The sequence below is a fragment of the Melanerpes formicivorus genome, unplaced genomic scaffold (genome assembly GCF_026170545.1).
Source record: "Melanerpes formicivorus ecotype bairdi unplaced genomic scaffold, bMelFor1.0.p_v2 SCAF_59, whole genome shotgun sequence".
NCBI lineage: Eukaryota > Metazoa > Chordata > Aves > Piciformes > Picidae > Melanerpes > Melanerpes formicivorus.
Window position 1 is genome coordinate 4,355,247 of NW_027142411.1, and position 12,720 is coordinate 4,367,966.

Genomic DNA, 12,720 nt, shown 5'->3' on the forward strand with positions numbered 1-12,720 from the left:
TTTGTGTTGGCATGCGTGATGTCCCTAAGCTTGAGGAAGAGGACTTTACTGCACACTTCCTGCAGGTTATTGCACGACCCTACTGTGATCCTACTCCTTGGCACATGTAAGGGGGGGTGGGGGGTGGAAATCTAGGCTCTGAATCTCACACCAGCTGACCTGGTGTGAGAGTGGGGCACAGGGCTGTAAGCAAGGCATAGCTAGGGTCAGGTATTGCCTATGTTGCTGCTGGCCACAGGGAAAATTTGTGGCATCTAAGTAATTTGTTAGTCCTGGTGTTTGATAATCGTGTCTCGGGACTGCTGCCCTGTTGTCCCAGATCCCTTCCTAGCCAACCTTTCATCAACCTGACTCATTTGCAACATGTTGCAAGCAAAATGCATCTACATAAGTCTTGTAGGAAATAAATTCTGTGAAACAGAATCAAGACATCTGAGTGGGGGGAAAGATTGCCATTTGGGGAAAAGTCAAGTGCTGCTGAGCAGTTCATGGATGGGAGAAAGCTGTCTGCAGCACCAAGGGGAGCCTGATAGTTCTGCTGCAAATTCACCTACAGTTTGATAACAGCAGTTGGAAAAACAACACCAGGATCCTGCTTTGGGGGTTGATTTGTTTGTGTGCAGGTGTGTGAGGTTAGGTCACCTATTCCAGAGCCTTCAGGAATGCAGGGATGCACAGGAAGGGAGTAAGCACAGCTCTGTGGATGTCACAGCAGAGACCAGGACAGCATGTAACCAGGACCCTAAGTTACACCAGACCAGCTTGCAGGCCCAGGAATGCAATAGCCACCCTCAGGATGCCCTCCTGGTTTCTCCCAGCAGCCCAGCTTTCTCACAACACAGAAGACTGCCCTTCAGGATTCCCTTGTTTATCTAGTGTAAATTTATGCACAGACAAGCCTAATTGCAAAGATTGTTTCATGTTGAGGCAGAAGACCCCTCTTTGGAGTATCCTCTTATAAATGCAGGTACTAAATACAAGCCCTTTTTATTTTAATGCTAAAAAGAGACTGATTCTTGATGACTGTGAAACTGAGCACAGTGTTTAGTAGCTGTAACAAATCTTTCTGGCAATTCATCTCTGCCACGGGTTTTGGAAAGTGCCTGAGCCTTGCTGCAGCAGTACCCAAACAACTCTGGCTCAGACATGGTTATGTACAGTGAAAACAAATCTCTCACAGGCTCCAGCCATTCCTAATCTTGTAATAAATTCAATTACACTGCAAATTAAGCTTGCCAATACTCAGATGAACTGATACAGCTTTAAAAGGAGTAACGTATGTGCTGTATTAGCTACAAGACAATAACTTACAGATGCTATATAATTGCTTGAGACCCAGATTAGTATTTGTTCAGCAGACACGGAATTCTGTGCTGTGTTTAATTAAACAGTCATTGGATGCACCTCCTGCACAGCTGGCTTTGTGTCTCACTTGCAGAGCTGTGTAATTAAGGTTATTGCACGTGTGTGAGCACAGGCCACTGAGCTATGCGCACAAACTCTTACTCAGTGCCTTCAACCAGAGCCCTGCAGTTGCAGATGCAAAACGATGCAAGAAGCTCCATGGCTTGGCTCTGTGTAGTTGCTGCCACATTCCAGAGTTCTTTAGAAAAGCACAAGAATTAGAAGCAGCAGCCTGATTAACCTCTGCTGCCAGCCAGATTCTTTGGTCTGAGTGGCACAGCACCATTCTGACAGGGGGCATGAACACACACTGCCTGTGTCAGACATTGAACAGGAAATGTTTGGCTGTTCAGTACAGATCAAGTAGCTTAATACCAAACAGTCAAACATCTCTTACAACATTGTGCCTCTTGTAAACCTGCCTGGAAGCAGCCCTAGGGCTGTGCTTGCCCTCTGGTCAGTCTGTTGTACCCATCAGGGGTTTTATGGGCTTCATAAGACCTGCTAGAAGACTACAAACTGAGGTACAGGAGAATGACAGCTAACACTACATACATCTCCTTATTTTCCTGAGCACAGGCAGTCAAGTTATCTGTGTCAGCAGACTTGGCACGGCTTAGAAAATGCTTGTAGTACTTATTCTACTCACACAGAAGATCCCTTGTAAATTTCTTCCCAGTTCAAATCCAGTGACACCATCAAAACTGTGTTCAGGTGGCCAGTGAGCAGGGTGTTCAGTGATTTCTGCTTCTGAAGTAGCTTTCTGGCCTTGGACTGTCCACAGCAGCCAGAAACCAGCACACACTGCCTCTCTCCCACAGCTGGTGTCAGCCAGCCAGCCTAGCAGGATGCACTCAGCTTGAGAAGGCTCCTCACAGTGGAGATGCTTCCTCACATCAGGGCTGTCCCAGCACGCTCTGCAGATTACTGCCCACATCTCCTGCTCGCTTAATGCTGGGGAAGGAGAACACATTGACCTGGGAACAGCCTCCATACTCATCTTCAGACACAAGAACTGAAGTGGGAATGGAGAGGCATTAATGCCAACTTCTCGATGCATCCTCTCTGCCACCACTGCTTAAGGGACTGGTTATCAGTCACTGAATCAGCTGGCACCCATCAGAGCCATCTCCTTATCAAGTGACATATGAAATCATTGGGAGGTTGTTCCTGTTTGAGCCCAACGGACCTTGTTGCAGTAGTACCCAAGTTACAGGTCTGCAGCAGAAAGAAACATGGATGAGAAAGACAGAATAAAACCACCCCCTGGTGTCTCCTGCTGACTCCTCTGCTCCAGCCCCAGGGGTACAGCAAGCAGTGGTGTTGCAGCAAGGCTCTTCTCCCTCTCTCAGCAGTTTTCACTTCTGTAGCTTGCTGAGGGCTCAGGACACACTTTTGTTCACTGACTTGTGAGAGTAATACAGATTGCTTCAGTGGCTCTCTCCAAGGAAGTGTTTCTAAGAAGGAGGCTTCCTTAGCTGTCACACCTTGCCAACTGGTATTTTGAGTACTTAGTTCCACGTGGCACATGCTGACAGAACACACCAAGCAGTTACACAGCCACCACTAGTCTTCTTTAGGGCAACAGTTCAGGAGCTCGCTCTGGACTGTAGAGAAATGTAATTCAGCATCTTGTCCTCTTAGAAATGCCAGTTATGGCTCAAGGCAAGCAGCAGTCTGATTTTGCTCAAGCTAACTGGCACAGCATCCTTACTTCTGAGAAGCCACAAAGACACTTTCGAGGAGCTGGTGCATTTTTTTTCCTGTTCAATCCAGAAACTTAGGCTAAGGTTCAAAACTACAGAAAATGCCATGTCCAGGATCCTTCCCTCCATCAAAGCTGAGGTGCGTCAGTAGTTGGGTATCATACCCAGGATGGAAAAGAGGTGCACACCACTGACAAAGGTCCGACCCCCGAAAGGAGAAAGCCCATGGATGCCCACCCAGAGTATACTGTGCAGGTTACAGTTACGGTGTGATAGGGTTCAGGGCTGTTCTGGCTTCAAGGCTGTGCCAGCCTGCAGTTACCCCTCAGAATCATCAAGAGAGCCTCTCCCCTGAGTTGAGGGAGCTGAAAACAAGCTGCAGCTTCACTTGCAAGTGAAACCCATGGCCAAATTCAAATTAAGCTTGGTAAAAATCTAGGGAGATCCTGCAGCTTCTTGGTTAGTGGCTTACCTCTGAGACTGAATGCACAGAGGCAGGCCAAAAGGAGCTCTAGTTGGAAATTCCTGGCAGGACACACAGACAGAGAGAAAGGAAAGGCAGGAAGGCAAGGAAGGCAGGAAGGCAAGGAAGGCAGGAAGGCAAGGAAGGCAGGAAAAAAAGCATTAAATCTCTGGTTTTCTTAATTGAGTCTTTCTGGCCATAGAAAGGGTTTTGTCTGTCCACAGATGTGCTTTTCTGCTGCAGTCTGTGTCCAGGAGAATTCAGCACATGGAGTCCCTCACATACAACACAGAGAGCAAAAACCAAACCAAAAACACCTAACGTAAAATGTCACCAGGAACATGAACAGCTCCTTCCCTTGTGATCTTCAGGAAGAGCAGCAGGACCTCGTGAAGATCTTTGGCAAAAACAACCACCTTGTACTTTATAAAGTCAGTGACGCTTGAGCAGAACTTGCAGTGTTTGTCACACAATTCACAGATGGGTTTTGTTTGGGTGGGTTTAGTTTGCATGCATTTTGCTTCTTGTTTTTTTTTCCTCCTCACCTTCTTATAAAGTAGAAAATTCTTCTTGGGACACAGCAGTGACTCAGAAGACTGAAGCTGGGCCACCTGCAGTGGGTGTTAGGAGTTTAGACACCCTCTTAGCCAAACCTCTCCTTCTTCCTTGATAGCTGAAAGCACAATGGTAGCATCCTTTGGTGGTGTTTCACTCCTGGCCTGGCAGTACAGTGCCTGCTTTCAGCAGTGCCATAAATCTCCACTCGTGTTCCCTTTTCCTGTGCCTTGCAGCTCATTTCCTTCTAGCATAATGTAGCCTTTTCTGCTGTGAAAGTCTGCTCTGCTTTGGCAGGCTCACAGCAAGCAGAAATGGTTTGGTAGAGGTTTAGCTTTTTTGTGTTTGGAGCTTCTTGTGTGCCAAACTTTTCCTTTCAAGCCCCTGCTTTTTGTTGGGCTGCTTGGGGAGTTTCTACTAGCTGCCACACTTTTTGTCATTTTGATACAGCATGATAAAATGAGAAGGCATTTGTCAGGACCAAAGTGCCCCAGATAAAAAACATCCTAACAGTGCTGGTTTTTACTGCTGGTCCTGAAACACCCAGAAGTCTCCCAGAGAGTCCTTTAGCAGATGTTCCACAGCAATGAGCAGGGAGCCAGCAGTCCAGCATGGACTGAGCATCTTAGCATCCTAATTCCTTCTTAAATGCTCTCTGTATAATGAGAAAGCTCAGAGAATAGGCCAGCCCTGTTCTCACGCAGAGGAGAGCCATATCTAAAGGTGAACACATTTCTTCACATGCCAGGCTCCACAAAGTCTCTTTAGGCAGCCTTCATTCTCCTGACATGTTCTTCTGGCACTGGCCTCTGCAAGTCAGGGCTGAAAAGCCAGATTAGAGGAGTGGTTTTCTACAAATTGTCCCCATCTTCAGGAACAGAGAAATTCTGTCTGTGAAGCCACATAACCTAGATCAGGCCAAATGCCTTAGCATAAGTATTGTTCAAACCAAAATTAGGTTTGAACAATAGGAGAACCTTACTTAAGAGTCACAAAAGCCAGGCAGTATCAAATTAAGGAAGAATCTCATTCTGTTGAATACACCAGGTCAGAGAACTAAAAATCACCATGTGATCTTTGCCAATAGATGCCACAAGCCCTCTGAGCCACCTCTGCCACTGGGCAACTCACAGACATGGTGCTAGTGCTGCATGAGATCCAGATCACATAACCACTGCTGCTCGGATTTTGTCCTCTTTGGACAGCAGACTCAATTCTGTGGTACCTGGGGTGTCAAGCATTGTTTTACCACCGATTTGAAACAACGCAGACGCTTCTGATGTCCATGTAAAGGGACAGAGTTGGCATTCTAGGACTCCATGAACACCAAGGTTTCATTGTTTCTGATACTCTTGATTGCAGCCTGAAAACCTGAATAGCCACATGCTTTGGAAACATAAATAAGGAGCCCTTTTCACCAGTGCCTTGAAATGAGTAATGGCATTCAGTAGCTCAAGAGTGCAGAAAGTATCCAAACTCCTTAAGCTTCCAAACACTGTACTTAGAGTCAAGTAAATTAAAAAATAGCTGAATCAATATTTTAAAGAATAAGTAAGAGGTATTTGATGCTGGGAGGTGCCCCCACATGCCTAACCTTCAGCTCGGAAGGGATTTCTGCTTGTGTGACAAAATTACAGCAGATGTAATTAAAAAAAAGCTGACAAACTGCTTTTTTTGTACTACTGCTAGTAGATCCTCTTGCAGTAAAGCCATTTCTTATAGTAAACTGTGCCAGAGAGCAGTAGGACAGAATGTCTGCAGGTCTGCTGGCTGTGGGCACAGCCAGTTGCCCAGCAACGCAGCAAGGTTTAAGCAGACTTACAAAAGGTACCCAAATCCTGTAGGCACCAGGAGTGCATGCAGAAGGAGGAGCTGCACTCTGCGCCATCAGCCTCCCAGCAGCAGATTAAAGTCCCTTTTCTTAACTGGTCCCAAGTTTCTCAAATCCTACTCGGTCGGCAAGAGCAGAGGACTTCACTGCCTCATAGGATCAGGCCCTAAGTTCCATTAAGGCAGCTTGGTCCATTATTGCCTGCGGAATGGTGGGACTGGCAGAAGCTGCATCTGAACAGACCCTGCAGCCCTGCAGGACAAGTGTGCTGCGTTCTCAGTAAACAAAATGATAGGGGCCAGTCTCTGTTAGTACAAATCTGGTAACAAGAACACTTCACCAAACATGGGCAGGGCACAGAAGCTTCTCAGGCAGTCCAGCTCCCTTAGCAGTGGGCAGGGCTTGTCCTCTTAGTTTCAGAGATGGGAAAAGCAGCATGCAAAGGCCAAGATGAGCAAGTGACATTTAGGAAAAAAAAACACTTCACAGGATCACAGTGAAGTGAATCACAGAAGTCTGTTGGTGTTAGTGACAAGACCAATCAAGCCTCCCTGATCGGTGGCAGGAGCGGAGCAGGGAGCATCGCATCACGAAGGCCCCATGCGTGGCCATGGCAGGCAGCTCTGGTCTGCATGAACCTGTGTTGGGCAGGTTAGCTAATTCAGCTGCTCCATGCTGCTGTGTGCTCCAGACGTTGTGTAAGCAAATGTTTCCATCCAGGGGCAAGGAGGGACTCCTTTTGGCTGAATTTTTTATACAGGTTAAAATCCCTGATCTATAAAGACACCAGTGAGCAACACCGAGTCTGCTCATTCTGAAGAGACTTCCTTTCAAGGGAGAGTTGTGATACTTGCTAACACAGAATTCACAACCACAGCAGAAAATTCTGGAGTAATGTTGGTAGTTCTTGAGATCCTGGTGCAACAGAGCTGGCCTCTTCTCTCAACTCCCAGGTCAGATACTTAAGAGTTTCAAGGCAGGCTGCCATTTCTGTTGGGAATGACTAAGCTTCTAGTTGTTGTTGGTAAAATTATCTAAATGTATGCTTTGAAAGCAAAGGAAAGGTTCTAGAGTCACTGCACAAGTCAGCACCAATTTCTAAAGAGTTGGAGGACAGCAATCCAGCATTGCCAGCGGTGTTTGCAGAGGTGTGCTGAGCTGATAAGGATTTGTAAATCTTGTTCAAACTTGGGTTGAGTTAAAGTGCACATAAAATTAGGTGCAAGCTTTAGCTCAGATGTGGTTGTGCAATACTTGCACACACCTCAAGAAAAGTAAACACCTTTCTGCTTGTAATTCCACCTCACTGCTCTGACCATAAGCACATCTCTCTGTTCTTCACCACAATGGAAACAGAGCCATGTAGCTGGAGATGCTGAGAGGTAAACCCAGCTAGGCTGGGATTTGTAACACAGCTTTACAACAGGAGGATGTAAGCTTGAGAGCCTGAATGATTTCCCATCACAGAGCTGTGAAACCTGTGAAAGCAGCAGACTTTGCTGAAGAGTTCCTGCCTTGTTTGTGTCTGCCGTCAAAACAAGGCTTGTGTAAGGTACCAGGCAGCGGCAGCAGAGCTCACAGGAGACTCCTGATCCATCTTTCTTCCCATTGGTGTAACCTGAGCTCTAGCACAACAGTTGGTGTCTTGGGATGGCTGTTACTCTCTGGTCATACTGCTGTCATTTAAAGCTATTGCCTGGAATTCCCATTCAGGAAGGTGCTGTCAGCATTTGACTCCTTCACTGCTCAGGGCACCATTGAAGGCTGAGCTTTACCTTAAAGTTTAACATGCTTAAATTCCTTCAAGGCTTAAGGATCAGCTGGTGTCTGGTTTAGAGATGCTCTTCTATATGGATCCCAGGTTATAATATTGTCACAGTTCTGCAGAATCCACATAAGCACAGTCAAAAAATTGAACAATTGGCCTGAATTTGAGTACACTTTGGCAGGGCTCATCTTGGTGAGGTCCCAGCAGGAGGCATAAAACTCAAGAATTTGAGAGAAAAGCAGGGGTGAGAGTGAAAATTAAGTTTTGCCTTACTTAGAGTTGAGCAAATCAGTTGAAAGTGTCTTCCCTCCAGACCCACTCCTGTAATTCTGTCCTGTGAGTCCCTGCATGTCCCTATGCTGCTGCACAACCCTGGGGCAAAGCTGGCTCACATGTGGGTGGTGGTAGCCACAGCTGAGCACTGAAAGGGCCCCAGTGCATGCAAACAGAGTTTGTAATTCTCAAGGAAGAACAAGAAGCTGCAGAGCGATGCTGTGCAAGGTAATCAGGGAGGTGCCACAGCAGCTGGGGAGCAGGTTGGAGGTCAGGGGGACAGTGGTAGCTTCCAGGTGGTTTTTTTTCCACTAGAGCCTCGAGTTCTCTAACAAAACCAGATACCCCTGTGAACCTGTATTAGCATGCTGTGCATACTGCAATTCTAATGCATCTTTCTAATGAGGCAAATGGTGACACTCCCACAAGGACTGAAAGTTTTCAGGAATGGACAGGAAGAGGCTTTCCCACTGGGCAGCAGTTGCTGATAAGCTTTCTGGGCTACTCAAGTAATCTGTTTGCTGTGCTCAGTCACAATGACCAAGAAAAAATATATCACCCACACCCACCACATACACTGCCCCCCAGCATTTTCCATGAAACTGTGCTTCAAGGATGGTGCAAGGGCCCCTGCCATTGCCATGAGCAGGGCTGAGGAGCCTGAGCTGCCAGGAAACTGTTATCTGTCACACTGTCCTTGTCTGACCCAAGGCATTCCCCAACACAGCTTAACTCTTTGGCTGTCACTAAAGCTAGGGTGGGGAGCTTCAGAACAGCATTTTGTGGTTGCTTTTCTTTTTGCTGAGTAGTGAAAATGCCTGCAGGTGCAGAAGGCGGTGTGAGAGCCATCAGGCACAGCTGTCACGGGCAGGATTTCTCAGCCAAGGAACCAACTTCACTCTCAGTTGCTTTCCTTAAAGTCAGAATTTGTCTGGTAATAAGAGTCACACAGTGTCCTAGAGAAGACCCCCACCACTTCCAGTGTGCAGGCAGGGCAGGAATTCTGCATGGAAACTGCTCACTTCTGCCTGGGGGGGGGGGGGTGTGGGGTGTGCTAATGAGACCTTTCTGCTGTTTCCAGGTAAAATTCCAACTCAGGATACTGAGGTGCAGAGGGCACAGAAAACAGATGTCAGGCTGGTACCAGGGGCTGGTACTGCATAAAGCTGCACCATTTATGAGCAGTGTGTAGTGCTGCACTTTCTAACCAGGGCAGCCCAGGGCTTTCAGGAGCATTAGAGGGGTTTTATCTGCATCTCTCTTATAGCACCAAGGTAGGTTTGGCATTTAGTTTCGCTTTGGAAATTAGTGGAAGGACTGAAGCCTTCTCTAACACCACAGGAGAGCTGAGCTTCAAGGGTCTCAGTAGCTCCTTCACATGTTGAAGCCCTGCAGTCCAGGGAACGGTTTGAGCCCATGTTTCCTACAGACCCATGCTATTGTCAGTGGCAATGCAGTGGGACCCACCAAAAAGAACTGCTCCTCAGCTCTGTTGGGACCCTCATAACTTCAGCTGGCAGCGCTACCCTGCCATAAACCCTAAGCAAGGTGCCTGGTGTCAGGGAAGAAGAAAGGAAGGAAAGGGGAGGGTGCAGCATGAAGCTCAATAAAGGGGGCTGGTAGCAATCCCCACTTGGACATGCAGCCTTACTACCACATGTGCTGCTGTCAGTGTGCAGGAGCTTGCTCAGCATTCCTCCTCTGAGAAGACACCAAGGAAAGTGCCTCCTAGTCCCTTCAAGAAGGCTTTTCCCAGTAATTCTTTCTTATCTGTGGTATTCTTTGCAGCATATAGAGAAGGGGCCTGGTGGCTGAGGTTTGCTCTCCATGGTAATGAAATGCAGCCCACACATCCTAACACTGGCAGGAGAAGAGGAGAAAGAACAAGTCAGAAGTTAAGGAAGTAGAGAAATCAGACCAAGTACCAGAGTCAGAACAGAGGAGCAGGAAATAAAGCAGTAGACTCTGTGCCTGAAAAGAGCAGACAGAGCCTGCAGCCAGTGAAAGGATTAGCAGGACAAAAGGAGTTTTCAATTTGGAGCAACAAGAAGAATGCTGTCACACAGGCTCTACCTTCTGCTCTGATGCACACACACTGCAGCAGTGCCACTCAGACAAATAGAACCAAGCCGTGCACTTGCAGACGTCTGACTTCATCATTTCACATGCTCCAGAGAGGCATGGGCAGCAGCATCCCCTCACCACTTGTCTACCTTAGTGCAGATCTTTCCTCTGCATACATCATCCACGTGTTTGGTCTCCAGTACAGGGAGGCATTGCGGAGGTGGGGACCAGTCCTGAATCCTGGAGGCAGCCATGTCTCCCTCCAGGTGCTCTGCTGGGATGGGGACAGCCATGTCTGCTTCCAGGTGCTCCACTGGGCTCTGCAGCTTTGAACAGAGAGATCTGTGAGTTAATCAGTCACACCCAGTGTGTGCCCAGCTGCACACTTGGGAGAGCTCTTGCATGATGCCTGCGAGCCAGCACATCAGAGTTTCTGGTGCTGGTTTTGGTTAAGGGAGCATTTGCATTTTGCTCGAGTACTGTATTGAGAATGTCCCACCTCAAATTTTGCAGTGAGGCCTCTGTAGTGCAGATGTGCTCCTCTTACAGGTACAGTCAGAACCTGCCAGTGCCACCTCCTTTGAGTGCTATTCAAGTGGCAAATTATTTTGTGGTGATCGCAGTACCAAAACAGAGGCTTTCATGATTAAGTTTCTCTGGGTTAACCTTCTGTAGAAGAAGAGCAATTGACAAATTATCAACAATTTTAGCAATAGAAGATAAAGAGCTTCCCTTTTCGGAAAGGTGGAAGTTTTAAACCTACTGAGCACGTTGGTAGAGGCTGAGCTTCAGCAGTCTGAGCACATGCAACCTTGCATGGTAAGCAGCAGGCTCCGGCTCAGCACCAAGCCTCTGCGGCCCCTGTGCAGGCTCCGCGGGTGCTGCATGCAGCTGGGGGCTGCTCTCCGCGGCCAGGGAAGGGCTTTCAAACCCACCCGTGCCATTGCACCCTTTGTGCACCTCCAGCCAGAGCCAGACCTGCGGCTCACGTTTTAAGGAACTTTTCAAACGACCCCAGGCGTATTAAAGGTCTCGGGAAGGCCGAGGTCACAAATTTGCTTGGATTGCGACTTTCTGATAGAATTGCCACAGGGCTGCCCCGCACCCCCCGAATGGCCCCCTGCAGCCGACACTGCCAGGGCTGCCCGCTCCCCAGCGCTGCCCACCGGGTCGGTCAAGGCTGCTCCGGCCGAGAGCGGGGCTTCTGCTCCCGGGCAGGGGCCGCCCGTGCCGTGCGGGCAGGCTGCGGACTGACGCTGGCGGGAGTGGCAAACCAGAGGCGCCGGCCGCGACACCGCTCCCCGCGGCCCCGCCGGGCAGACCACGCCGCTTTCCATGCGCGCTGCTCCCCAGCTGGGGGCACTGCCCCGGCCGCTCCTGCCGCCCCAGCTCGACCCGGCCCGGAATCGGGGACAGGCACTAGCCGAAGGCACCGCGGGGAGGCACGGACGGGGCGTACCGCCCGGCTGCGTTCCTTCGCGGAGAGGTTCTGCGGTTCACCGAGCCCGGACCTCGAGTCGGTAAAGGGCCCCGCGGTAAGCATCCTTCTGCGGGTCCCGCAGCTCCGGTCATCGCACAGCTATTTTAATATATACATAGGAAAAGGGTTGGAAAATGCCCACAGTACCTTACTCAACGGCAAACCCTAACAGCAGGATGGAAACAGCCCATGCCAGCCTCTGCCAGACCCCAGCAGTCGGTTATTGGTGAGCTTCTACCCGGAATAGCTATTTGACTGTTTTCTGCTCTGCCACACCTGCAGGGTTAGAAAAACTTGGTTCTTCAAATCCTCATGGACTGCACCTGTATTTTAGTGCTCAAACAGCAAATAATGTCATGCTAAATCTGTGGCTAGTTAAAGAAAATACATTTGTCAGTATTTTAAGTAGCCTGATTTTTTCAGTCTTTAGAGCTGGGTCTATGATAATCAGATTATAAATTCTTAGCCCAGTGAAATCCACCTGGAATGCTGGAATTGCAGTTTATAATGACTGGTCATGTTCTTTCTTGCTAGGGGTTTTAACATAAATATTTGAACTGAAGTCAGATTTTAAGACCATTTACTTTTGTTAAATGCCAACCCTTGTAGAGATTATCAGTGTTATTTTTATAGCCCTTTTTCTTTTCCCATCATTCATACTCCACTGCCACGGCAGTTTTAGGGTTTGCTCGTGTGTAAAGTTAAATGGCTATTATTTTAACGCCAAGCTCTATAGATTCTTTTATTCTTCATCCATTCTGCATTAAGAGTTTTCAGAATACTATTTAAAAGCAAAGAAATTCAAGGCTATTACATGAAATACCTAAAGTACTGCCCCAGAGCCTGAATTCCTGCTTGGCTGGAGGCTAGGAAAACTGCACTTAGAGTAGGTGCTGCTTTTCATTCAGCAAAGTCCCTGCAGCCCAGTCCTTTTTAGACCCGAGTGCTTTGTTGATTCACAACTTCCTTTATTTTCTTTATATTCTAAAGGCTGGGGGACAATGACTTACAATCTCTTGCATTAAACGCTACACTTGTGTTAATGAGCTGGAGAGGGGCAGGGCAAACGCTGAGCAGCACCTCGTGCCCCTCCACCCTGCTAAGTACCACTGCTCTGGGGCATGGCAGCTCTCATGCTGCAGGCACTGCCAGTGCTTGGGCCAGGACAGAGCCCAG

The 12,720-nt window shown here is 48.2% G+C and overlaps 1 protein-coding gene across 1 annotated transcript in view; it reads left to right on the top strand.

The window, feature by feature from the left end:
- The window catches only part of SLC7A10 (solute carrier family 7 member 10), a 30,902-nt gene that overhangs the window by 1,093 nt on the left and 17,089 nt on the right, over positions 1-12,720 (top strand). The gene's annotated exons all lie outside the window — the stretch shown is intronic.